This window comes from Equus caballus, chromosome 8 (genome assembly GCF_041296265.1).
Source record: "Equus caballus isolate H_3958 breed thoroughbred chromosome 8, TB-T2T, whole genome shotgun sequence".
Classification (NCBI taxonomy): domain Eukaryota; kingdom Metazoa; phylum Chordata; class Mammalia; order Perissodactyla; family Equidae; genus Equus; species Equus caballus.
The window spans coordinates 45,356,318-45,381,541 of record NC_091691.1 but is presented as its reverse complement, the minus strand read 5'-3'; the positions used below and the strand labels follow the sequence as shown (position 1 = coordinate 45,381,541).

At 41.1% G+C, this 25,224-nt stretch overlaps 1 protein-coding gene across 37 annotated transcripts in view; it reads left to right on the top strand.

The window, feature by feature from the left end:
• The window catches only part of LDLRAD4 (low density lipoprotein receptor class A domain containing 4), a 429,284-nt gene that overhangs the window by 50,597 nt on the left and 353,463 nt on the right, over nucleotides 1–25,224 (top strand). For 25 of the 37 annotated variants that reach the window (XM_070220627.1, XM_070220613.1, XM_070220649.1 and 22 more), the window contains exon 2: nucleotides 8,021–8,111. The gene's annotated coding sequence lies outside the window, so the exon portion shown is untranslated. Of the gene's footprint in view, nucleotides 1–2,616; nucleotides 4,593–8,020; nucleotides 8,112–25,224 lie in introns of those variants that run through there. The other 12 variants (XM_070220646.1, XM_070220635.1, XM_070220617.1 and 9 more) reach the window with 3 other exon arrangements.

Sequence of the window (25,224 nt, the reverse complement as noted above, 5' to 3'; positions counted from 1 at the left end):
ACTGGATCCCAGACTTTATTTGGAAAGTTTGTGCACAGATAGTGCAGATGGGGTGAGGTCTCTTTGGCTCCAGCAGAGAACTGCTTTCTGGTTAGCGCTTGTGTCTTGCAGGGTTGTGCTTTGAAGGATTGTTCTTCAGGACACCTTAAAGTTTCACTAGTAGACTAGAGTTTGTTCTTCTCTGCAGGCTGGGAGGGTAGGTGGACAAAGGGAGGATAGCTGATGTTGTGACGTGGGTTACTACTTCATTAATGGTTATAAATTAATTAAGTACCTGAATTATTTTAAGTGCCTAGACCGATGTTTTAAAACTGCAGGTCACAAGTCATTGGCAGGTCATAAAATCATTTTAGTAGGTCACACCCAGCACTAAAAAAGTGATCTGCAGGGGCCGGCCCTGTGGCGAAGTGGTTGGGTTTGCACGCTGTGCTTCAGTGGCCCAGGGTTGCACCAGTTCGAATCCTGGGCACGGACATGGCACTGCTCATCAAGCCATGCTGAGGTGGCGTCCCATGTGCCACAGCTAGAAGGACCCACAACTAAACATGCACAACTGTGTACCCGGGGGGCTTTGGGAGAAAAAGGAAAAAATAAAAAATTAAAAAAAAAGTGATCTGCAATAGAGCAGAAGAGAAGATAGAAGGTAGTTCACATAATAAGGCTGAGTTTTGTTTTTAGAAACTTTAAAAAAGTTATGCATGTGATATGTAGATGCAGATATTTAATATCATAACTCAGTATATGTACATATGTATATACATATATATGTGTTTTCATATATATGTATATACGCATATATATGTGTGTATGTATATGCATATATATGCGTATAGATACACATTCACACATATATATTGCATTAAAAATGCTTGAAAGTACAGAATGACTAGTATTATGGAGGAGTTACAGAGGAAGTATTAAAAAATATAGTCCGTGTAGTTTAATAGAGGAAAAATACCAAGCATAGGTTTTATTATTGGCTCAGTTTACCAAAATGACAAAAAAAAAATACGTATCTAGATATCAATGAACAGTAGACATTTTGCAGTTCAGAAACATTGGGAAATAGGGTGTTATTGTTTTTAAACCAGTGTAGTTACTTTAGAGCTATCATAATACTGTTATAGATTTAAATATTTAGAATCCAATGGGGTATAGTTAAGACTAAAATGATTTTGAACTTAATTTTGATTTTTCACCGCTGCTTTAGACAATTTTAGGATCTTCTGTATCTTTGGTGTTACTGTGGTAAATGTTCAGTATCTATGCATAAGTAGAGGATGGATAGGCATCCTCTGAGCCCATAGAATGCTCATTTTCAGATTCCCACTTAAGGCTTGGAGTGTACTCTTGATTACTTAGTCTACTGAATGAAGACCTTAGCTACTATTGAAGGTTGAAGAGTCCAGTTTTTGCCTCTTCTCAACCTTCTTCCTCCTCCCACATCTTCAGCAGAATCTGGCACAGGGCTTGGCATGTTTACCATCTTGTAAGTCCTTGTTGAATGAATGCATGACTCTTTCAGTACCTCCTCATTTTTCTTGAGTAAAAGCCAAGTCCTTACTATTGCCTACAAGCCCCTGGGATGCCTGTGGCCTCTCCAACCTCATCTCCTGATACTTTTGTCCTCATTCTCTCTGTCCAGCCACGCTGCTTTCTTGTTCCTGGACCTCTCCCTGGAAGACTCATCCTCTAACACCCTTGCCTCCTTCCAGGCTTGGCTCAGATACTGCCTTCTCAGGGAGTTTTCTCCAGCACTGCTTCCCTTGGCCCCGCATTGGCTGTCTCCCACCCTGCTCTACTCTTGCCTTTCTACGTGGCACTTACCGCTTCTGAGCAAACTACTTAATTTATGTGTTCAGTAGGTTCACTGTTCAACTCTTCACCCTTGTTCTGTTTGCTGATGTCCCTGAGAGCCTGGGATTGTGTCTGGCACTTAGTGGGTGCTCATATATCCTGCCAGCGGATTGCGCGGTTGAATGAGTTTGAGTGTAGATTTGGACATACTTGGGTTTCTTCTTTCCACCTCACATAACGCAGTGACTTCTCAGATCGCTTTCTGGCATTTAGCATTCCTTCCTCACAGTCCCAGGGATTCAGCACATAGAAACAGCTCTCTGTGGAGAGTTGGGTCTGTATTTAATGTTAAATATTAATAGAGGTCAACAGAATATTGAAAATTTTTATCTTTGGCTTATGAAAAAGGCTTGACATTGTAGTATAACAGCACAGATTTATTTATTTGTTTGTCCTGTTTCCCATATTAAATTTTAGATATTCAGAGAAATAAGTTAGGTTCTTGTTCTTTTCTGATAGTATATGGTAGAAAATTTGACCCTGAGAACTCCTTCCAGGATGCTTGGGAAAGGAGACAGTACTTCTTGCAGAAGCAGCAAAAAGCATCTTGACGTCTTCCAATCGCTGTGAAGTTTTTCATTCCTTTTAAGTACTTTGTGATCTTTTGCGGAGATGTCGATCTTTGTCTTGCTTCCCTTGAGTTTGGAAATAACTAGGAAACTATTCACTATTGGACTTGAATGTCACTTACAAGAAATCTTTTTTTATTGTTTCCTTAAGGTGCTCTTTCTAGCTTTGTTAAAAACTTTCGCCCCCTTTATGCTTTGAAATATTGACTTCTGCCATTTAGGATCCTGAAGCATCCCGTCGGAAGGTTTTCCAAGTATGTAGGTATGTGTGCGTGCCTGTGTGTGTGTGCGTGTGCGTGTGCGCGTGCGCATGCGTGCGTGGGTGCACAGGCTCCGTCGCGTCCCCGTGAAGGGTCCTGGCCGCCATGTTGGATGTGGTGCTGCGTTGCAGGACAGCGTTGGCTGAGGGTGGCCTTGTCCTAGTTTCTTCATAGATGGTTCTGGCCTTTATAAGCTTAGGACACGGAGCTTTTGAATTTTGCAGCCTGAAGAACTCGAGCCAAAACAGCAAGGGAGATGGGAAACCTGTGTGTTGCTTAGCTTTAGGCAGATGCACTGAAAGGTTTTCTGGGTTGAAGGGCGAGGCAGAACGGGAAGAGCCCTGGCCTGGGGCCCCTTCTCTGAAAGTCTGCGGCTGTCCTCTGCCGCCTTGTCGGCGCAGACCTCGGAGGCCCAGAGGAGGCCTGTGTGGGAGCCCGCTTGGTCTGCCTTCGTCCATTCGCCGCACCCTCGAGGGGTTTTGGGGACAGGGTCTGTTTGAAGAGCCTGGCCGCCTCAGCCGTCCTCCAGGAAAGACCGCTTGTCTGGTCCTTGGTGCTGCAGAAGAGATGATTTGCGGGCGTGGCCGTCGCCATGCCTTATTTCTTCCCAGCAAGCAGAATGGGACGTGTTTCACTGTTGCATCTGCTTTGAAGAGGTCCCTCGTTTCTATTTTTGGAACGGAAAACTCTGCTAGAAGTAAGCCAGACAGCGGACAGACGGCGTCTGGCTTCGAGATCCCTCTCCTTCCTCCCGGCCGGCTTAGTGTCTGCTGGGAGTTGCCCAAAGCCGCCCTTTCCGTGTTTTGAGAGGCACCCGATGAAATGGTTGCTCATGCTTTGTTAAGAAACATCTTGTCAGACTCCTGGTGGCTCAGTGGCTGGACCCTGCGTGTGTCCACACCGCCGTCGGCTTTGTGGAGGGTGGTGTGCATCACTGCCTGGGCTCTGTAGGGAGGCTGCTGGCAGTGCTACCTGCCCGCCGGCCCTTCCCCGGGACAAGCTCAGGTGGTGAGAGAGCAGATCCTTGGGCAGGGCACCTGGTCAGTATTTCTTGGTGTCAGTTTACTCTGAAATAATTCAGCCCCAGGAGAGAAAGATATCAAAACAAAATCCTTGCGGAATTTATGAGTTGAATGAAGGCACACGTGCATTTTATGTCGTGAAAATGACACGTCACAAAAATCTATGCCTGTTACTGCATCTACGGTGGGAGTGTGGGTTCATCCTAAGTATCCCCTCAACATTTCTGAAAAATGACGTAGAGCAAGAATAGTTTTGGGAAGGGAGCCTCTGTTTTTTATTTTCCTTAATCTCTTTCTGTAAGACTAATGTAAATTACCTACTGCTTTGTGTTTTTTCCTATTCCAGTTTATAATTTCTATGAAATGGCTCTCTCCTCTTGTCTCCAGAAGTCATTGTGTTTTAAATGGCTTCACTTCACAGGAACCAGTCACCAGCGGGAGCCAGTCCTGTTTCAGAGAAAGGAAGGAAGCGTGCAGCCAGGTTCCTCTCTTAACGTTTGTCTGAAACAAATGTCTTCCTTTACCTCAAAGAGAAAATGAGAATGTTGTTAAGATTGAGAGTAAATGTGCCTCACTTCCGTTTTGATTTTTCAGACTTCACCACTCATGTATCCCCTTCTTGGTGCTAGGGAGGTCCTTGCTGCATGTTTCTTTTCAGGAATACCTGCCCTCTGCGTCTTCTTGCTGTGCTTCTCACCAATTCATGGTTCCCAAACTGCAGCCACTGAACCTACAGTGCTGCGTAAACTGCTGGAAATGTGTCAGGAACATGGCATTCAGGAGATGGTTTGGGACTAGTGAGATCATCAGCTGCAGAGGACCATACTTTATCACTTTGGAAAGCCATGCATGGATTCCTCAAATGCTTCAAGCATTGGGGAATGGTATGTATATGAGGGACTCTGCCAGCACCTTCTGTGAACGCCTGTGATTATTAATTCTCTTCAGTTTTTTTCTCTTGAGGGAACCATTCTTTTGAAGGCTTAATTTCCTTTGGGGAGGCCATAATATTAATGCTCAGTCTTCTTTCTCTGACGCACTGGACTTTGTGTTGAGCTGTGTTTTGTGAGATTATGGAAAAGGCATGCACTTACTAGAACTGAGGGTGGAGGGAACTGGGTGGAGTCTATCATCTAGGCTTGTTTCTTCCTCTGCACAGGGAGGGGTTGACTCAGTGACTCCTCCAGTTACCTGCTGTGGCTCATTGGCTGTTTTCACTCGTAGAGATGGGCCCAAGAGAGTTAAAATTATGCTGAGAAGAAGAGTTGAGTTTATTGAAATTCTCTGTCTCGTATGTCATGGAACTGGTGTTTTTAGTTTTTCTTGGCTTGAATGTGACAACTCTGCTGCCTGAGAGGCCGAGTACCAGGGGATAAACCTTGGAGAGAATGTTCAGATTTGCTGAGTGATTTATGAAGGAGTCGGAATATATAATAAGATCCTGAATATAGATTTCAGGAGAGCATGATAGGTTTCTGTAATGAGTGAAGTTTTTATTTTGTACTCTCAAGTAACTTAACTTATTTGAATATTTTAAAATATCCTTTCTATTAAATCAGTCCTTTCAAAATCTAAAGTAGACACAACTTTAGTCACAGTCTTCTTTATAATAAAAAACAATTTATCACTTAAGGATAGTAGAAACAATATATTTAAGTATTGAACTTTCATTTTAAACAGAGCTTAAATAAAATCTTGCTTAGAAGAATTAAAAATCATCAATTTAAAAAGAAAAAATTCTTAAAGAATTTTAGAAATAGGTTGTCAAGAAGTTGGATTAGCATTTTGTTTCAAAATTAGAGCTGGGTTATTTGACCCATATAGGTTTTTCCATTTTGGTTGGGAATGAATTATTGATATGAATGGAAAATTAAGAACAAGTCACAAATTCTTACTTTGGAAAATTTCTTAGGGAATGTTTTTTAACCTTCAGCTGTTAGCTAAATGTCAGAGAAGTGGCGAGGATATTTGGCAAAAGTAGTAACTGCTGAGGAACATTTCTAAGCACTGACTCAGGTTCACAGGTAAAATGAAATAACCAGTACTGGAGAAATTGTATATTCTTCATCTGGGGTTAGAGCGTGATGCTAAGTGTCTGCTACCTCTTTTGAAATTAATTTTGGGGCTCTGATCTCTGCTTTGAAGGCTTGCATAAGTTCTGTTGCTTTAGCCTTATTGAAGTAACTAGAGATTGACAAATCATAACCCTTTTAATTTGGCTTATTTCAAAAAAAGTGTTAAGGGCCTCCCATGTGCCACATACTCTGCAAAGTCTTGGGGGTGCCAGGATGATGGTGATGTGGTTCTTGCCCACAAGGAGCTCATTGTCAAGTAGGAGAAATGAATTTTCACTTATGGATGGATGAGGCAGGTAGGGAAGGCTGTTCTGATGTAATAGTTGTGTATGCGTTTAGTATACACATATGTGTTTTGTATATTTCTATATTTAATTACTAAAGTGAATTTGTTTTCTGTTGCTGCATAACAAATTACTATAAATTTAGTAGCTTAAACCAATCCCCATATATTATCTCACAGTTTCCATGGGTCAGGAGTCTGGTCATGGCTTAGCTGGTTCTCTTCTCAGGATCTCAGAAGGCTGCAATCAAGGTGTCGGCCTGGCTGTGTTCTTATCTGGAGGTGTGAGTGGGGAAGAACCCATTTCTAAGCTCATTCAGGTTGTTAGCAGAATTCATTTCCTTTTAGCTGTAGGACTGATGTCCCTGTTTCCTTGCTGGCTGCCAGCTGGAAGCCTGCTCTCAGCTCCTCGAGGCCTCTGCAGTTCCTTGCCATGTGGCTCCCTCACAGTCCCTGTCACGAAATGGCAGCTCACTTCTTCAAAGCCAGAAAGGGAGTCTCTCAATCTCTAGTCTGCTGAGCTGTAGTCTTAATAGTATAACTTAATTAAGGGAGTGATATCCTGTTACTCTCACCATATTCTCTTGGTTAGAAGCAAGTCACAGGTTCTGCCTGCACTCAAGAGGAGGGGATTATACAAAGATGTGACCCTTTGAGGGTCACCATAGAATTCTGCCTACCACGGTACATTTCTGGTTATTCCACTGACTTCTTTTCCCCAGAAATCTGAGCATTTGAGTCCTACAAAGACTGAAGAGAGCAGTCCCAGTTAAGAAATAAAAACAATCGTCTGGAAAACCAGAAGTAGATTGTTTTCTTCTCTCAGTAGGTAGAAAATAGAAGAAGTAAATAATGTTTGTAGGTTCACAGTATTGATAGGAAGGAGTTACATAAAAACAGTGATTTGTTTGGGTTATGAGTTTGGGGTGGACCTCCACAGGAATCTCACAGGATCCTCTGGCTAGCCACAGTTATTTTTTATCCGGATGTCTTAGCATTGGCTGCTCACTCTGCAGTGACATATGGCAGGAACATGCTTTGAGGGACAAGTCTCCTGGAGGGTACACAGCGGCGTACACAAGCTAGACAGATGGAGGCTTATTCAACCTTGGACAGGAGTGTAATACTGCACATTGGCAGGCTAGGTGCTGAGAGGTTGTGGTATCTGAGGCAGAGCTGACTGAGTTTACCTGAAACTGCTTTGTAAGGTGCGAAGCGGTTACCTGATGTGACCTGGAATGGTGTGGTGCACACGGAGTATACTCATCAATCTGGAATGAAGATGCTGGTGACAGATTGTGTAAACTGGAACTAGACAAAGTCTGGAGCACCAAATGGGAGGATGTTCTACCAACAGGGTGGAGGGGAGGTGTAAAGACGGCCTTGCAGACAGAATCTTGGATGTCATCACCCTAGCTTAGGTCTTCACCATGCAGGAGTCAGTTCTGCTCTCACAAAATTAAGACGTGTGTTTCATGGGAGGGAAAAGGTGCTACTGGGCCTGCCTTCTTTTACAGTTAAGGGTTGGGTGGATCTGTGTGGTTGGGAGATAATTTGGATTGTTAAGAAAGAAAATGTTCTTTTTACAGCCATACTTAGGGTGTCTGTGATTAAAAAAACTCCCAAAATCCAATAAAGACATTGTCTATTATTTGTTTGTGGCTTCTCATTGAAGAAAAGCCCTGTGTGTTTGGAGGAATAAGTATGTATCATTTAATTGGAAGATGAGAACTTGATGAGTTCAGTCACATCCCTTACCCCAGATTTTTTGCTGTAATTCTCTCTTCCTTCTCTTTATTGTTTGATGCTTATCTTTGTGTTCTTATTTTATTCATTTTGGCATTTGTGCCTTTTATTGTGACAGTCCTCAAATAGTTTTTGCAACTTGGGGAAGAGGATAATGCAATAAGAGAAACCAGGAAATGGTTCACTGAAATTCTTTTTTTTCTTTTAGCAGCTTAAGCTCTACATTTGTAACATCCAACTGCTGTCTCTTGATTGGACCATTTTCAAGAACTGATACCAGTTTTCATACAGCTTAAAAGGTGAGTAGACTTAAGACTCTTCTCTTTGATAGTGTTTGTGAAGCAGAGCTTGTCACAGCACTAACTGTTCTGAGATGGTGTTCCTCTCAAGAAAGTCTTACCAACTTATAGATGCAAAGACTCTCTTACTAATTTATCTTTTTCTGAAAGGAGGAAGGTTACATGATATCAGATTAAGTATGACTTTTCTTTTTTGTTTAATACACAAGTAGACTCACATTGGGCTGTAAATGTATATAAAACACATATTTGTAGATTTTAATAAAATACCTGAAGAAAAATAATCTTGCTGTTCAGCTTGTGTTTATTGCTGAGACTGAGCATTTAATACCCAGATACGTTATTTCTCATTCTAAACTCTTTGTTTTGCTTGGTTTCCTACTTCATAAAATGGGGATAATAATTGGATTGCCATGAGAAATAAATAAGCCACTATGCTTAATACAATACCTGGCATATAGTACACACTAAATAAATTTCAGTTCCTTTCTCTCTCTTAGCTGTTGTGACATCAAGTGAGCAAGTTTTTCTTTATCTGTATCGGTAGCACATGTGGTCTATACTATGAAGTAGGGGTTGACCTCCTAATTTACTGCATTTGGTTTTACATTTGCGTGCTGTATGTTTCTTTTTGGAGGGTGAGGTGTAAGTGGCTGGGCCTTGGGGTATCTGGAAGTAGAAGCTTAGATGACACCTATGTGTTTTGGTCATCTCTGGACATCCTCAGACCCAAAACCCTATTTGGAGCCAGCCCCAGTGGGGGACAGTCAGTGAAGGTGCTGGGAGGGTACCAGGAGCACCCTGCCGTGCATCAGCTTGCCCATCACCAGCTTTTCACTTTAGGCATGCCTCTCCATCTCTCTGTGCCTCTATTTTGTCAACTCTTAAGTGATTCCTGTCCTGCCTGATTGCCAGGCTGTGGGGAACATCAAATGAAGAAATATATGAGTCTTCAGGAAAGTAAGAAAATCTGTGGAATATAAGGTGGATCTTTTCCCTAAATTTTTAATATGCTAGGTATGACTCATTGTTCATGTTAAATTCCTTACTAGAGTGCAAGCTTTGTAAGGTCAGGAATCTCCCTCCCTCCCACTTATTTTTTCCTCCAGGGCCTAAAACAGTGCCTGGTATGTAGGAGGAGTTCAATAAAACTTTTGTCAAATGAATTGATGAGTATCTGCCCTGGAGGCGCTCTCAGTGCATATCCAAGCCTTTTTATTTTTGTTTGCTGTTGGAAATAGATGAGGCAGTTGGAGAATCAGGAGAGATTTAATGCGCTTCCTCACTGAGGCATACAGATTCTTGAATTTAAATGGATTTTGCACAGTTTGGAACCTTCTTAAAATTATAGGTGCTAAGAAGCCTGCAGTACGTAACAAACCACATACCCTGAGTCAGTATTGTGTGCAATTCCACTGTATTGCTGAGTGTCTGCTGTTCTTATGTGTTTCTTTCTTAAGTGGATTTTACTTATGAGATATCTGAAAACTTGGAGCCCATTTGATAGGCTCTCACAGGTTGAGTGGTAAGCTTTCCCAGGGAGCATTCAGGTTGTGCACTTCGTGGATGTTCAGTGACTGATGAAATACTTCTCATTCATGTGTTCTATATTACCTGACAGGACAGCCTGATGTTTGAGAATCCCTTATCTTCCCGACTTGTTGAGTGTTGATGAGTTGCCTTGTTTTTCTTCCATAATTTGGCACACCCACCACCAGCTTAACATGGGAGGCGGCCACTCATCTCTACGCGGGCTGAAGAGTATAGGCACAGTTTAGTTTCTCTTCCATCATCTCAGATACAGTCCTTTTTGATTTTACCCACCAAAAACTAAAACTGTCTTCAAGTAGAATTTTACTAGGTAACTGAACACACCACTGGACCCTAAGAACTGTGCAGCTTGATTTACAAAATGTTGACAAAAATAGAAATAATTCTTGCAAATTACTTAAGTACCTGATTTCCCCCTATGTATGGGGTTACCTCATTCTGTCAGCTATTTTAAGCAACTTTCAAAATTGGTAACAGAAAACTTTTTCTTGACTGCGTTACTGTATGTGAATGTTAAGTAAAATACAAAGCTCTGTTGCTCCTTCTGAACATCATGGTGGTTAAAGAACACATCCCTGTCTGCGGAACTACGTGTTGCTTTGTGCATCTTGGGTCATTGTCAGGCACATTTTTGGATTCTGAGGTGTTATAAGAACTTTCACACCTAAAATAGGTTCTTACAGCTGAGTGTCTTGGAGTTTATATTTGCTCTGTTACTTGTAAAATTCTGTCCCTTAAAGCTCACAGCTGGACCGTGAAACTTTCCTAAGTGCTGATAAGATGGACAGGTGGCATTGCCACTCTGCTCCATCTGCTTGGCTGGGAAGGCCCAAGGAGATCTGGATTTTTGCATTAACTGCAGAATGTCCTGTCTTACTGTACAGTGGATTTTTTTGAACTTGGTTTTAAAATGGGGTTGGGTCCCCGTGTTTAGGTTGTCATTAATGTATTTTAAAATTTTAACCTCACATTTGTAAGGTCTAGTCAGAAACATGGCCTTTGGCTCAAATTCTGTCCTTGCCACTTTTATTCATATTGTTACTCTGGCAAGTCCTAACCCTCTCAGAGTCTTAGCTTTTCTCATCTTTAAATGGGCTAATGTTTGTCTTGTGGAATAATTGTGAAGATGCCTAATTCAGCTTTTGATGCACAGTTGGAACTCAATAAAGTGTCAGTTATTATTTTCCATCCAAATGCTAGCTCTTACCCAGGGACCATGTGCTGGCAGGATCAGAGGAAGAGAGAGTGCAGGGGCACAGATCTCTCTGTCCTCTTTCAGGACTAAGGAGGTTAGCTGGGGAATTTCATGAGGCATCTTGCTGGAGCCAGATGTGGTGGAATGCTGGTGCTGATGCCTCGATTGAGCACAACGCTGCTGGAATGTAGGTGAAGAAATCATTAATTTAAACTTTTTGCACCATTTTCTGTCTTCTTCATGGGAGAGGATGAAACCTTAGACTTAGATCTGGTTGGCTCTCTGCCCAGATGAGAAAGGTTCAATTGGGGAAAAGTCCCACCTCCCTTTTAGTTTCCTTCAGAGTCCTTAAGGGATGGGAAGTGGATGGTGAGGACCAGGGAGCCATGCGAAAGTCTTCCAGTGTGAGACCTGTTGTCCCAGTCGGGAGATGCTCCAGCAATTAAAAAATAGCCTTAGATACAGGTGATGCATCCTCTACCTGAACTTCCTGTCTTTGTGTTAAGTTTAAACTTTTAAGGTAAATCAAAGAGGACCAGTAGTGCTGGGAGAAGCATCACCTTTGAGTGTAGGTCCCTGCTATCTACAATGGTAAATAAAACAAAGCTTATTTCTCCAGATGTATCTTTAACACTGTACCACAAAATAGATTAAACTGTGAAAATGTGATCAAACAAAAACATTGGGAGCTGTAGTGTAAATGACCAGATTGTTCTGAGGCTTCCCTAACTTGAAGGAGGTTTTAAACTCCGCCTTACACTTAGGCTAGGATCATTCAGGAGCTGCACTTAGACTTCCTGTCTGTGTGAGGAGCTGGGCAGTGGTGGGTTGGTGCCTCTTTGGCCTTCCAGGTTGTCGTGAGGGAAGTGATGCCAAGGTTCCCAGTGGGAGGGTTCCTGGGACAGATTCCAGGTGGACTAGTTCTAGGGTCCCCTTTGGCTTCTGAAAGAGTTTCTAGGTTCTCTAGGCCTCATTCAGGCCCTCCTACCTCCTCTCTCTCCTCCCTCCCTTCTGCGCGCTCCATGTCTGTGCAGAGTCAAGGGACTCAGATCTGAGCTCCATCTCACTATCTTCCCCTCATTCTTCAACTTTAAGGTTAAGAGTGGCACTGAGAAAAAATGAAACTCAGCAAGGACATCAGGGATGCTGAGTGCAATGTTTGAATTAGGAAAAGCCAGCAATGCAGAGAGGAAGGCCAGCAGGCGGGAATACCACTTTAAAGGCTGGGAACAGAAAATCGTTACTTCTGTCATTTCTGTCTATGGCCTGGGAACTTGGAAATTTTCTCTGCCTATTTGTTGAATTCTGTCTTACTATTAGACCATATTATTTTCTTATTAAGTAGACATTCAGAGTGGTATTAGGAAAACACATTTACGTTTCACTTTAAAATCAAACATGCCAGCAGCTTCATTAGTCAGTGCCTAGCACAGTAGTGTCAAACTGCTAAAAAGCTAGCAAATTTTCCACCTAAAAATTTTGTGGGGGAGGTAAACGTGGGGGGCGTGGGGAAAGAGTATAAAAATAAACCTTTCAGAGATTCTGGGTTGCTTGGTGGCATGTGTATTTTTCCATGGTGCAGGAGGTTAGAAATAGCATTGCTTTTTATGGGATTCTCAGCAGCAGCTCAAAAATTTGGCTTCGTGGGCTCGATTTCTCTGTGTGGATGAGGCAGCTTCTGCAGCTTGTAGGGTGGGGGGCAGTGCCTGGCAACACACTCTGGCACCGTCTCTGTCTGTCTTCCTGCCTCCCTGCCCCCTGCTTGGTGTCACCCGGATGAACAGCACTCAAGTGTAAAATGTGCTTACCAAGGTCATGTTCTTGTGATAACTTGCCTGTGGCAACTGATGCCAGTCGTAACAGACTGAGTCTCAGCGGTCCCCATAAAGTCACATTGGTACATGTGTGAGGGCAGTCACTGGGAGCAGGTGTCATAATCTGGAAGGAGGGGTGTCCTTCAGGGCTGCTGCGTGTCAGACTGGCTGAAGCTCTTGAGCCTAGGTGAGATGACCCTCCCTTAGAGTCTTGATATCAGCAAGGTGGACAGGGCCACTCCTTTAAAAGGAGTCCTTATGGATTCTTCAAATTTGTTAGAGTTACATAATTCTTACAAGTGGAGATAGGCTGCCTGAGTGTTTCTCACATTCAGTGTAGAAAGAAAATGGAAGGAGGCGGCCACTAGGACAGAAGTTTCTAAGCCCCAGGGGACCCAGGAGATATGTGAATTACTTGAAATTGTGCCTGTTCCTGCAGAGAAAGCGAGAACTTTGATGGGATTCTCAGTAAAGTTTTGACCTCCAAAAAGGTTAAGAGCATTTGCAGTAGAGCATGAGAATGTGAAGTTCATTTAACTTGGAAAAATCATTTTGGAAATGTAATGAGTGTAGGCAGAGGGACATGTTGACAGGACTGAGGATTGTCGACAGGATTTGGAGAGGACAAGCAGAGGGAGAAGAGAGATCCAGTTATAAATTGTGTAACCCAACAACGCAAAAGGGGACTGTCGGAGTTTTCCACTGGGGTTTTTCTTTGTAGACTTTCTTATTGAACTACATATAATATTTTGTTTTTGTATTGGGGATGATTCCTGCTGAAGGCTGCTTGTTGATGCATGGTTAACTTTGCAAGCTCAGTGCTTGGGAGAAGTGCTTGTTGTTGATGGGGTGTCTGGGTCTGTGTGGATTCAGCCTGATCTTTACTAAACAATTTCCTCCTCCTTTTCCTGGGATCTGCTTTGCCATGGTTCTCCACATTTTTCTGTACTAGGGGATTCCAGTAGGGAAGTCAAGGGACACACTTGTTTAGAGGATAGTAGAGGAAGCCTCAGACTATGAGTGCTTCATCTCAGCTTTCACAATATGCTGTGAGCTTTGGGGCTCTTCACTTGTGCTCTCATACAGTGCCTTCGGTCTGACCGGGCAAGTCATGTTTGGGAGACAGGATTGCTGAATAAGTGTAAGATAATTTACAGATACAAGGCATTACAGCTGCCAAATGATCATGTAGGAGAGAGTGCCTAGGACAGGTCAGGAGTGGTGCTCACACTGCCTAGGCAGCGTATTCTACTTAGGAACAGAAGTTTTTCTCTTGAGACCACGGATGTAGCTAGAGGAGCAGGGAAGCCATGGTGTGCTGGGCTTGTCAGTTACCACGATCACTTCTCTGTCTTCCAGAGTGGAGTGTAAGGTGGTGCTTTGGAGATGGGGCATTGGGGCAGGGAGGACTCATCCTAAACGCTCTGCAACCTGAGTCTACGTTTACTTTTTTAAAGTTCCAAAGCTGTTACTAAAGTTCCAAAGCTATTACCTGTTATGCAGTTTCTGTTCTGTTCTATTTTACCCATGCTGTTACATTCTATAATGATGCTGCTTTTGGCATTCTTGATTTCTAGACTTGGATTGAGCTGCATTTACCTAGTGCAGTGACTGGGCAGGAGTTCTACGTCTTGTGGTGTTGATGTTAGTGTGGCAACTGCCACACGTCCCATCACTTCACTCCTCATGTCTCTGTATGCCCATTGATTTCATAAAAATAAGAAAATGTGCTGAGATTCTTGAATCATTTGAGAAAAAGTTGTTTCATGGGTCCAGGTGGGTTTTTGAACTGTTTTTTAGTGCTTTGCAAGATATAAGGGTGCTTTTGAGTCATCATTAAAAGAACTTATTACCAATTAGTATTGTGATATTTAAGTCGGGTACCTATTTTCTGATCTTTAATTGGTTCTCAAGTGTCTGCTCTTCTTTTTAAAAATTGTGACAAAATATACATAACATGGAGAATTTGGAACCCTTGTGCACTTCTGGTGGGAATGAAAAAATGGTATAGTTGCTATAGAAAACAGTATATTTTAACAATTTTTAAGTGTACAGTTCAGTGGTGTTAAGTGCATTCACGTTGTCATGCAACTGTCACCATTATCCATCCCCAGAACTATCTTGAAAAACTCAAACTCTGTATCCATTAAATACTAACTTCCCATTCCCCCTGGCAACCACTGTTCTCTTTTCTGTCTCTATGATCTTAACTACTCTAGATACCTCATATAAGTGGCGTCATACTGTATTTGTGTTTTTGTGACTGTCTTTTTTCACTTAGCACAATGTCCTCAAGGTTCATCCATGTTGTAGCATATGTCAGAATTTCCTTCCTTTTTAAGGCTGAATAATATTCCATTGAATGGATATACCACATTTTGTTTATTCATCTGTTGAGTGGACACTTGGCTTGCTTCCACCTTTTGGCTATTGTGAATATTGCTGCTATGAATATGGATGTCCAAATATTTCTTCCAGTCTTTGCTTTTAGTTCTTTTGGGTATCCTCATTTTTTTTTAATTAAACTCCCAAAACTTTTTATTTTTATTTTTATTCTTTGTGAGGAAGATTGATGCTGAGCTAAAATCTGTTGCCAATCTTCCTCTATTTTGTGTGGAATGCTGCCACAGCATAGCTTGACGAGTGGTGCTAGGTGCATGCCTGGGATCCGAATCTATGAACCCCGGGCCAATGAAGCAGAGCACACGAACTTAACTACTACACCACCGAGCTGGCCCCCCAAAACTTATTTTTTTAAAGCACACTCTCAGACACCATTAGGAATCCAAAAGAAAGGTATACTGAAGTATAGAGGTGATCTACTTGAAACTACAAGATTTACAAATATGAACTAAGTAAAAGAAAGTAAAAGACAGAACAGAATTGAGAGCTATACTTTATCCTAGAGGTAATAAATACTATTAGAGGCCAGCAACCCTCTAGGACATGTTTCTGAGTGAGGCTTAATCTTTAGACAAGACTCCGGGTAGGGCCAGATAACCAACTTCTAGGAACAACCCACTTTGCCTTCAAGTTACTCTTGTGTTGTCAGGGCTGCTGATATGGGAGACCATCAGAAAACATGAAGAAATGGAAAAATGGGAAAATTTCTAGTCAGACTCTTGTTTTTCCTGAAAATTGGAAAAATTTTAAGTTGTGATCTTTTAAGGCTAATAATACATTATTTATGATAAGAATTCCTCAAGGTTTTTACTGGAATGATTTCTAACAATCAGATACAGTAGGAAGGTTTTCATATTAAGTTTACAGTATCAAATCTTTGCAGTGCCTTCTGGGTAGAATGGCAGCTTGTAAGGCTAGGCTCACCCTTAGCCAATCTTCTATGCCTCCATTCTCTTTAGTGCATGGAATGCCGCATCAAATCAAGAAATAAAACTAGAATGTGAGAGGATAGAGAAGCTTGTCTCAGTCTGGGCACACCTTGGCTTTCAAAAGTATATGAAGATACTTATAAGTCACCAAGACAAAGAAGCTGTTGTTGGAAGAGGAGCAATGGGAAAGAAGGATCATAACCAGCTTGTGATAAAATTATCTTTAACACACACATATAGAGCTCCTGCTATGTGCTAGGCACTCTGTACAGTATTTGGGCACAAAGATGAATGGGAAACGGGCCCTGCCTTATAGAGGGACTCATGATCTGATGGAGGAGACCCGCAAGTATGTCCTTGGTCATAGTCCACAGTGACGTGCTCAGCATGTTGTGCTGAGGGGACCCAGAGCAGAGATATACCTATCTAGGAAGGTTTGTGGATACGCTCACTGAGGTGGTGACATTTGAAGTGGGTCTTAGAGCATGAACTGTAGTTTTCAAGGTGGAAAAATATAAGGAGAGAGCATTCTGAGCACAGGGAAAGGCTCACGCAAATGCAGGATGTGAGAAAACTAACAGTATATTAGGGGAATAGCAGATGCAGCTGGGATGTAGGGTGCTTGAGAAAGAAGGTGAGAGATAGAGATAAGATTGGAAAACAAAGTAGGGGCCAGACCATAAAGTATTTGAATACTGTGCATAGATTATCCTCTGCTGTAGGAGTAACATTTTGGGCTTTTCAGGGACGATGATGTCATTAGATACGTGTTTAGGCAAGTTGAGTCTGGTGGCCGTGGCTAGGAGTGAGTGGAAGGGAGAGACAAGCTGAGAAGACCAGCCAGAAAGAATAGTGAGGAGGCTCTTAGCAGAAGTGAAAAGGCCTGAATTAGGCAGCAGTGACAGAGAAGAGGGCCTGGAGCAAGGAGGCCCTGGGTGTGCCCATTGAGCGAATGTGGGTTCCAAAATGACTTTTGGGTTTTAGTCCTGGGTAAATGAGAAGATGGTATGAGCAGAGAGAGGCAGCCTGAGAGGTGGAGCTCACTTGGGGTGAGACTCATTGACTGACACACCTTTAGGACCTCCGTTGAGACATGGCTAGAGATCAGTTAGACAGCAGTCTGAAGCCACAAGAGATTGTCACTACAAAATAGAAATTTGGGGGTTGTCGGCCTATGGCAAGATCATCCCAAGATGAAGAACAAGTAAGAGAGCAGGTCTTCTGAAAAGGGCCTGAAGGCCGCAAGTATATGACTTAAGAAGTGTTACTATAATGGCGATGATCTATTCTGTTGTTAGGTTTTTGTCTGTCTCTCACGAGTTGTCAGAAAGCAGTTGTTGAGCTTTAACATTTAGTACTGTGTATCCTTTTAACTCATCAGTACAGCCTTAGAGATTTAGCCCTTGGTATACGTATTATCCAAAGTATTTCCTGTCTATGCCTGGATGCCTTGGGCCTGTTGCAACTCATGCTCACTCTTACATATATCATCTAAAAAAAATTACCCAACATAGTATGTATTACAGAAAGTCTTCAGTTTGGGTGATTTTGGCTAGTGAACTCCTGGTTTCAGAATCCCCTGAAGTAATATCTTGTCTTGTTCCTATAACTACTCAGAAGTACTTTTAAGCATTTCACCTCATTTGTGGATCATACCTCAATGAAGCTGGAAAAAAGAAAGAATTTTACTCCATCTCTACGTGCAGTTGGAAAGATTTCACTGTTGATTTTCTGCCATTAGAAATTGGGAACACTGAAAAGCTTTGTAATCAATCTTCTTTCACAAATCCATTTTAATGAATATTATGTATTAATACATGACCAAAGGTAAGGATAAAATGGGTTTTGTGTTCTCTGTCTCCTGTGTTGGATCTGATATAGAGATGTGAGAAATGAGCCCTTGCTTTACTTTGGATGGTGGATGAGGAGGTAGGGACATCTTTTGGATAAATAATCTACTCTTGGCCTGTGCGTACTCGTTACAGTCTTGTCTCAGGCCCTGGCTGTGATGACTTGAGTTTTTTGAGCGGGCTCATACATTTTCTCCACCATCCGCTCTCAAATTATGGAGAGGAGCAACCAAATTCTTATTACTGTTACTAGTCTGATTTCATATGGAAGTTAGTATGGGCGAGTAGAGAGAGAAACACTTATTGTGAGGAGTGGACTTAATCTAAATTAAAATAAGATGATTGAATATTTATTTCAGAGAAAGTGCTAGTAATTAATATAAACTTCCTGCAATTGAGAATAATTAATAGAAGATCAATTAAAAAAACACCGGTGACATTGGTTCAATGAAGAGAAAAATGTTAACAACCTTATATCAAAGGAGGCAAAGAGATTAAGGCAAAATGTACCTGCATAGCTAGTTTTAATTTAATCATTTGAGTTTTTAGGAAATCTAATATAGACCTAGAAGCCATCAGATAAATGACCAGGTACTATTATCATTATCTCCAAAATAATTATTCTGTGAAGATGATGGAGTTGGAATAATTATCAATTTATATCCCTCTCACATTTTGAACTAAAGATTTACTTCTGTAGCACTTCTAATTGTGTTCTGTGGGGCTTTTTAAAATTGATAAACTATAGCAGTTTTATAATTTCTCAACTAAATGTAAGTAGAATATAACCCACATCATGTTAGCCCAAATTACACCAGTAAAGTCTATTCCATATCTGTTTAAAGGACAAGAGTTTATTGAAACTGAAAGATTTACTTTGACCATCCATATTAGAGTTGTTTACATGAAAATTATCTCAAGTTTACACAAAGGAAAATTTAATGACAGGATCAGATATACACCTTTGGCTATTTCACTAAAATATTGTTGAAGTAATACAGTTTCAATAATCTTTAAAAAAAGGGATCCATAAATGAATTAATGCAATACTGTATTGTGTCTACAAATGAAAAATGGCTTAGAAACTAATTCTACAAGGTGAATTAAGGGCTATAATAACGATCCCACCAACCTTGGCGATAGACCGTACTTTCTGCTCTTTGGCGACACTAACAAACCAGAAATGCCTACTGATACAACTGTCCTACTTAGAAGCATTTAAAACACCACCTAGAAAAAAATAAGCAAGTATGGAGCTTTGGCAGAAGAACTAAGACACTCTGGAAACAGAGCAGCATCCAAGCCTTTGGACATTTTGGCAGTTGGGGGCTTTTAGAATCACCAGTTGGACTTCATAAGGAGCTCGGGCTCTGTTCTGCTTTGCAACAATTCAGAATGCTCTGCTGCTTGATATTTTCCACATTATTGTAAGGGTCCTAACACTGGACCTGTATAGTAGTTGTTTTGAATGTGCTCTGAACTCGTATTATATTATTCTGAGTTCTAAAAGTAAAATAATTTCATTCCAGAGTGTGTAATGGTTTACTTCTTAGGGACTGAAATCACATCATATTCATTTTCCCATTTGTCCCTACTGTATAGATGGAAACTGAGGAAATGAGAGATTATATGAGGCATATAATAGTATTTGTGATAACTTTTACAGTGTTAGAAAGGATTAATAGAGTATTGTAGATTGCAGCACATTGAACTGTTCAAAGATTGATAAATCTGTCAATATAAATAAGATTTAGTACGACTAGTTGGCTAATTAATTGTCTAATCACTTAAATTTAAACCTTCCAGAGTGTCATCTGTCTTTGATTTACAGTTGAATAAAAAACATTGACTCCATCTTTTGGGATCTTTAGTTTTTGGTGGAGAAAGCATAAATAAGACTATGATTAAGAATTGCTAGTTGTCCAGTGTAATACTTTGCAAAGTGAAAGACATTTAAATCATTGGTAAAATCATCTGGGGTCCATCTGTCCCTGTCTTAGAGAGCTCTGCTCACCTGCAAACACAGCTGTGTGCAGTCCTGAGCCATGAAGACTGCCATGGAGAGAGAGGTATGGAGAGACCAGCTGGATTGCAGATCACCAGTTGTAAACTCTTTGCTAAACTTGACTACTTGAGCCTAGAAGGGTGAAGAATCATGCTCAAGAATAGGCTTCCTCCTACCTATAGAAGAACCAGAGTCTGTCTCAGCCTTTCATATGAGCGTTGGGAGATCACGTGAGAGGTGCAGCAGCTTCTGGGGGAACATTCTGTATGTTCCGTTTGGGACGACGAGACTGATTCCTTGCTCTGCATGTGTATCTTTCCCACATCCAGTTGTATAGTTTTTATACATTGGTAGATGTGGTGGGCTCAGGAGCTGGGTGGGGCTACACCCCCAGGGAAGACCTTCAGTCGTCCTAACTGAATGTGGCTGGAGGAGAAAGCAGGGTCCTGACACTTGATGGGCCTCCTCGTTGTTGATGGAGGCATCCGTTCCTTCTGCTGATTATCATCAAACTGGATGACTTTGTTTCCCCGTGATTCTCAGGCACCTCGGTCACATGATCCTTGAAGAGAAAGAGGAACTGGGGATTCCTTCCTGTTCATGGTTCTCCATAGAAAAGTGTTAATACTTTGGGTAGCTAAAATGTTTAGCTCGTAGTCAATGTGATGGCTAATTCTGTGTGTCAACTTGACTGGGGCAAAGGGTGCCCAGTTTAAACATTTCTGGGTGTATCTGTGAGAGTGTTTCCAGATGAGATTAGCATTTGAGTTGGTGGACTCAGTAAAGTAGATTGCTCTCCCCAATGTGGATGGATATTATCCAATCTGTTGAAGGCCTGCATAGAACAAAAGGTGGAGGAAGGATGACTTTGCCCCTTTTGCTTCCTGCTGGCCTCTTTCCGTTGTGACATTGGTCTTCTCCTGCTTTTGGACTGGGATTTACACCATTGGTTCCCCTGGTTCTCAGGCCTTTGGACTTGGACTGAAATTACACTAGTAGCTTTTCTGTGTGTGTGTGTGTATGTGTGTGTGTGTATGTGTGTATCCTTTTGGTTCTATATCTCTGGAGAACCCTAACTAATAAAGTCAGTTTAAGAATTTGTAGCAGCAGCCTCTTCATTAATCTGCTTTTGTTTATAATCTAAGCATTCTCCTACTATCGCAACATTTATGTCTTTGGGTATCTAACTTATTCTGGATAAAATAATCCTGAACCCATTAGAACACTATCCAACTTTTGATTGGCCAGAAGAATTGATAGCTATTAAATATTCCATTTATTTGCTTTCTTCATTTTTCTCTTTTTAAAAAATTTACTCTCCAGGCAGATATTCTTAAAAAAAAAAGATTTGGGTTTGTTTTAGGTTATCTTTTTTATGCCTTATTCTTGTATTAATACGTGCATATTTTCTTTTTTGATAAGAAGCAAAATCAGGATATCTTGAAAGAGTTTTTTTTGTCCACCGTCAGATGTGTGACTTATTCCTTATTTGTTCCTTATTTGTGGGCAGCAGCAAAACACTTACTGAGATGTAAAACTAATTAGAAGTCAAGCGCTGGGTGTGTTCTAAGAAGTTAGAGTATACCTGAAAAATGAACCAGACTTCTATTCCTGAGTTGAAACTGTAGCTGATTTATGCCAACCTTTGCCTCTAAGTTAGGAGGGCACAGTCTACATGAGGACTGTCATCACCAGTAACAGTGAGCAGACCTGGAGACCATGGCTTTTGAGAGACAGCTCACACAGCGGACAGATCCGGATCTGTTGTGACACACTGGGATTTTAATTTCCTGAGGCTAACTAAACTCTGAGGTATTTCCTCAGTTTATAGGCAGTAAAAACCTGAGCGAAACTAAAATGGACTATCAAGACTGCATGGAGTTTGGGCCTCTGAGTCACAGCAAAATAGCCCCTCGAGAGAGTATGTCTGAATAGTGACATACACATCCACTGCTCCTCTCCTCCTCTCCTCAGCCAGTCTGTGTTTGCTGACGTGTTTATACCTCTCTGACTGAGGCTCAGTCTGTTGTGCTCCGGAAAACAAAACGATAAATGATAGAATCAGCAGCAAAGCTCTCTCTGCCACCAAAAGGAGCATCTGAAGGCAAAATCAATTGTTAGTTTTTTTCATTCATTTATACATTCACTCATTTATTTATTCATTAAATAATTGTTGAGTACTTGTTGATTGAAATCATAAAATATTAGTCCTCGCAAAAGCTTTTTACAACTTGAGTTGTATAGTTGCAGAAGCTGAGACTCAAGACAGCTGCAATAATTTGCTCATGGTTGCAGAGCTTGTAAACGGAGACGCAAGGACCTGACTCAGGTCTCTGGGTCCCTAGTACGCCTTTCACCTCATCACAAGCTCAGCCCTTCTTTCTCCCACAGCAAACCTTGTAGACTGGCCTGGTCTGAATCGCAGCTGATTTACTTCAAACCTTAGCAACTAAGGTCTTAAGAGTCTCAGGAACAAGGAGGGTTACATTTACTATAAATGTGATTTATCTTTAAGAACTACTGAATTTTAACAAAGCAGTGTTTCTAGGAATAAAAATGTGCCATCTCATGACCATTGTAATTTTCTTTTGCATTCTTAAGCTTATAATTCTTTTTTTTGAAGACTGCTTTTTATGCCTGAGATTAGGTGTCCAAAGCAGAGGCCACAGCATAGGGAGTTTCCTGTTTACCAGGGACATATTGCCCCCAAATCTGTTGGGCTAGCTGATTAGGTTACTTTTTGAGCCAGCCAGATGAAATTTTGGAAAATGTCCCAGTAAAACAAAATTTACCCTTCTAGGCTACCGAAAGAAGTGCTAGATATTGGGGTTTGTAGTTTAGTCAGTCTGCATGCATTTGTTGTATGCCGTCCAAGGGCTCAGCAGATAACAAGGAAGCAGTGTGGGATTCAGAAATTTCCTGGCCCAAGGAGCTATTTGGCTACAATTTGGATAGTGGAGTGGATGGAGACAATCATAAAGCATTTCTGAAGGCCTGATGTTTTTCTTGGTTCATTGTCTTAGATGTTTCGAAAGCATGTGGCAAACAATAACAGCAATGTTGAGTATACCTTGATGTGAACATGCTTTATCTGTGGATTGACTGCTGACATTATTCCTGGGTATGTTCTGTGCTTTTTTGTGATTCTGTGACCCATACTCTATTCCTGCTGCTTTCTCCAGCTAATTCAAATGATGATGTGCCTTGAGATGACTATAGGTCAGGGAAGTTTGAGTTATAAAATCTTTTTAGCATCTAGAAATATTCTAGACATTCTCCAATCTTTATGTTTTGGGATACCCTTCACAATATCAAATGAAATGAAACATCTCCAGTTGAATTTTGAGAAAGGAGAGAGGATACTCTTGGGTAAGTTTTCTCATGCCCAGTTCTTCTCCAAAATTTAAAATTGAAATGTTGAAAACCTTTAAAAATCATGCCTCCAGGTGAAGAAATTGAAGCCTAAGAGGGCTACATGGTTGATTGAATATCACGAAGCGTGGAAAGTGGAGATTTCTTGGTTTCTGCTTTCTCCACCTAATTTAGCTCTCCACTTGATTTAGCAGCACATTGTTTTCTGGTTGTTACACGGAGGATTTATTTTGCAATAAATGAGGCAGCAATAAATTGCCTTCTACTTTGTGGGAGATCAACAGTCCTGATACAGGTTTTTTCATTTGCTACCCCTTTACTTGTTCCTTGGTACCTCTGATGTACAAAGGCCACTGGAGAGATATCTGGGATCTTTCCAATCCAGGGGACACTCAGGAATGGAATGATGAATGACCAAAGCAGTGTGGAGATCAATTCTGGATGTTGGTGAGGATGCTCCTGGGGCAAGCGTACTTTGGTTCTGGGGCTTGGGCACCCCGTCAAAGGAATACTGTGAACCTTCACTCTTGACTTCTTAACTTTTAAGGTGGACACATGGTGAAAATATAAACCTGAAATCACTGGTTTAGATCTTGGCGAAGTTAGAAATTTTTTGACAATCTTTGAAGCATTGGAGCATGGGTTGGCATTCCTTGTAATTCAATTTTACATTCCTTCTATGGCCTCTATCGAATTAAATAAGTTTTCTATTTTTGGAAAACTGATCGTTTTGTGGACGTAATAATTTAGCAGAGTGGGTAGAGGCAGAGGAGACGTTATTTCTAGGTTGCTGCTGGGAAGCTTTTACCATATAGTCAAACTGTAGTTGATCTCATGTGTTACTATATGTGTTTGTGTGTTTTCTGTAAGTTAGTAGTTTGTGATTATTTTATGGCTTCTGTTTCCCCTCTATGGCCCCAGAACAGATACTGAAATTATTTAAGTTTGGATGCGTGAAGAGAACACCTACTCATGTAGAAGTTATGCAAATATATGCAAATCATAGACTAATAAATTGGCTTGGCTGGACTGGAATATTGTAATGTACCCGCCCTTCATTGCCATCATAGAAGAACTATGAAAGTACAGTTATCTTATGGTTCATTTGTGGATTAAATCTTAAATTTAGAATGCTTTTTCTTTTAAAAAATCTGACTGCTTCACTAAGTGAGAAGTCTTGGATGAATGTCACCTTCCTTCGTTTTTTCATGTTGCATGCGAATTTTCAGGTGTTAGTATTACCTCATTAGTCATTGTAACCTCTGCTGATCACTCTTTGAAGCTACTTTTAAAATTTACCTTTAAACTTTTTTTTAATACTGCATTTTACCTTGCTTTAAGTCCCAGAGAATCATATGTTAATGGCACTGTCCAAAACTAGGCATATCTGTCCTCTTTAGGGATCTTGTAGGAGTCAGGCTCACAGGCCTCTGGGGGCTGGAGGAGTCCTTTAGTAAAAGTTTAGTGGTAGCTTTTTCTAAATTCATGCTAAATTATTTCTGAGGTTGGAATGACAGATTTGTCCTAGAGATTCTCCTTTAATTCTATATAGTAGGCTGAGAAATGTACATGTTAAATGCTAGTTTCTGCCCCTGATAAAAGGACTGATAATGGTCAAGGTGACTGTCACTTGGAGGCTGTAGCCTCAGCTACATCAGAAGCACCTGACCAGAAATGGCTTAGATAAGAGATAATTATGATAAATGATCTCTTCTTAAAAAGACTTAATCACTCAATCTGAATACATAGCAAGAGATTTTTGTCATCAAAAAGATGAGGTGTGTGGTAGCTTAAAGCTGTTATTAACAGGAGAGCAAGTTCTGTCTCTTTCTTTAGAAGTGAAAGGGACCAAAGCTATCAAATATATTCAAAAACCTCAATTACAAGTGAATAAATAGAAGTTGAAGAGGTTAAGTGACTTGCCTCAGGTCAGACTCTTAGTAAGTGATGGAGCGAACCTTGAAGTGAGAGCTCTTTACTGTAGCCTATACCCC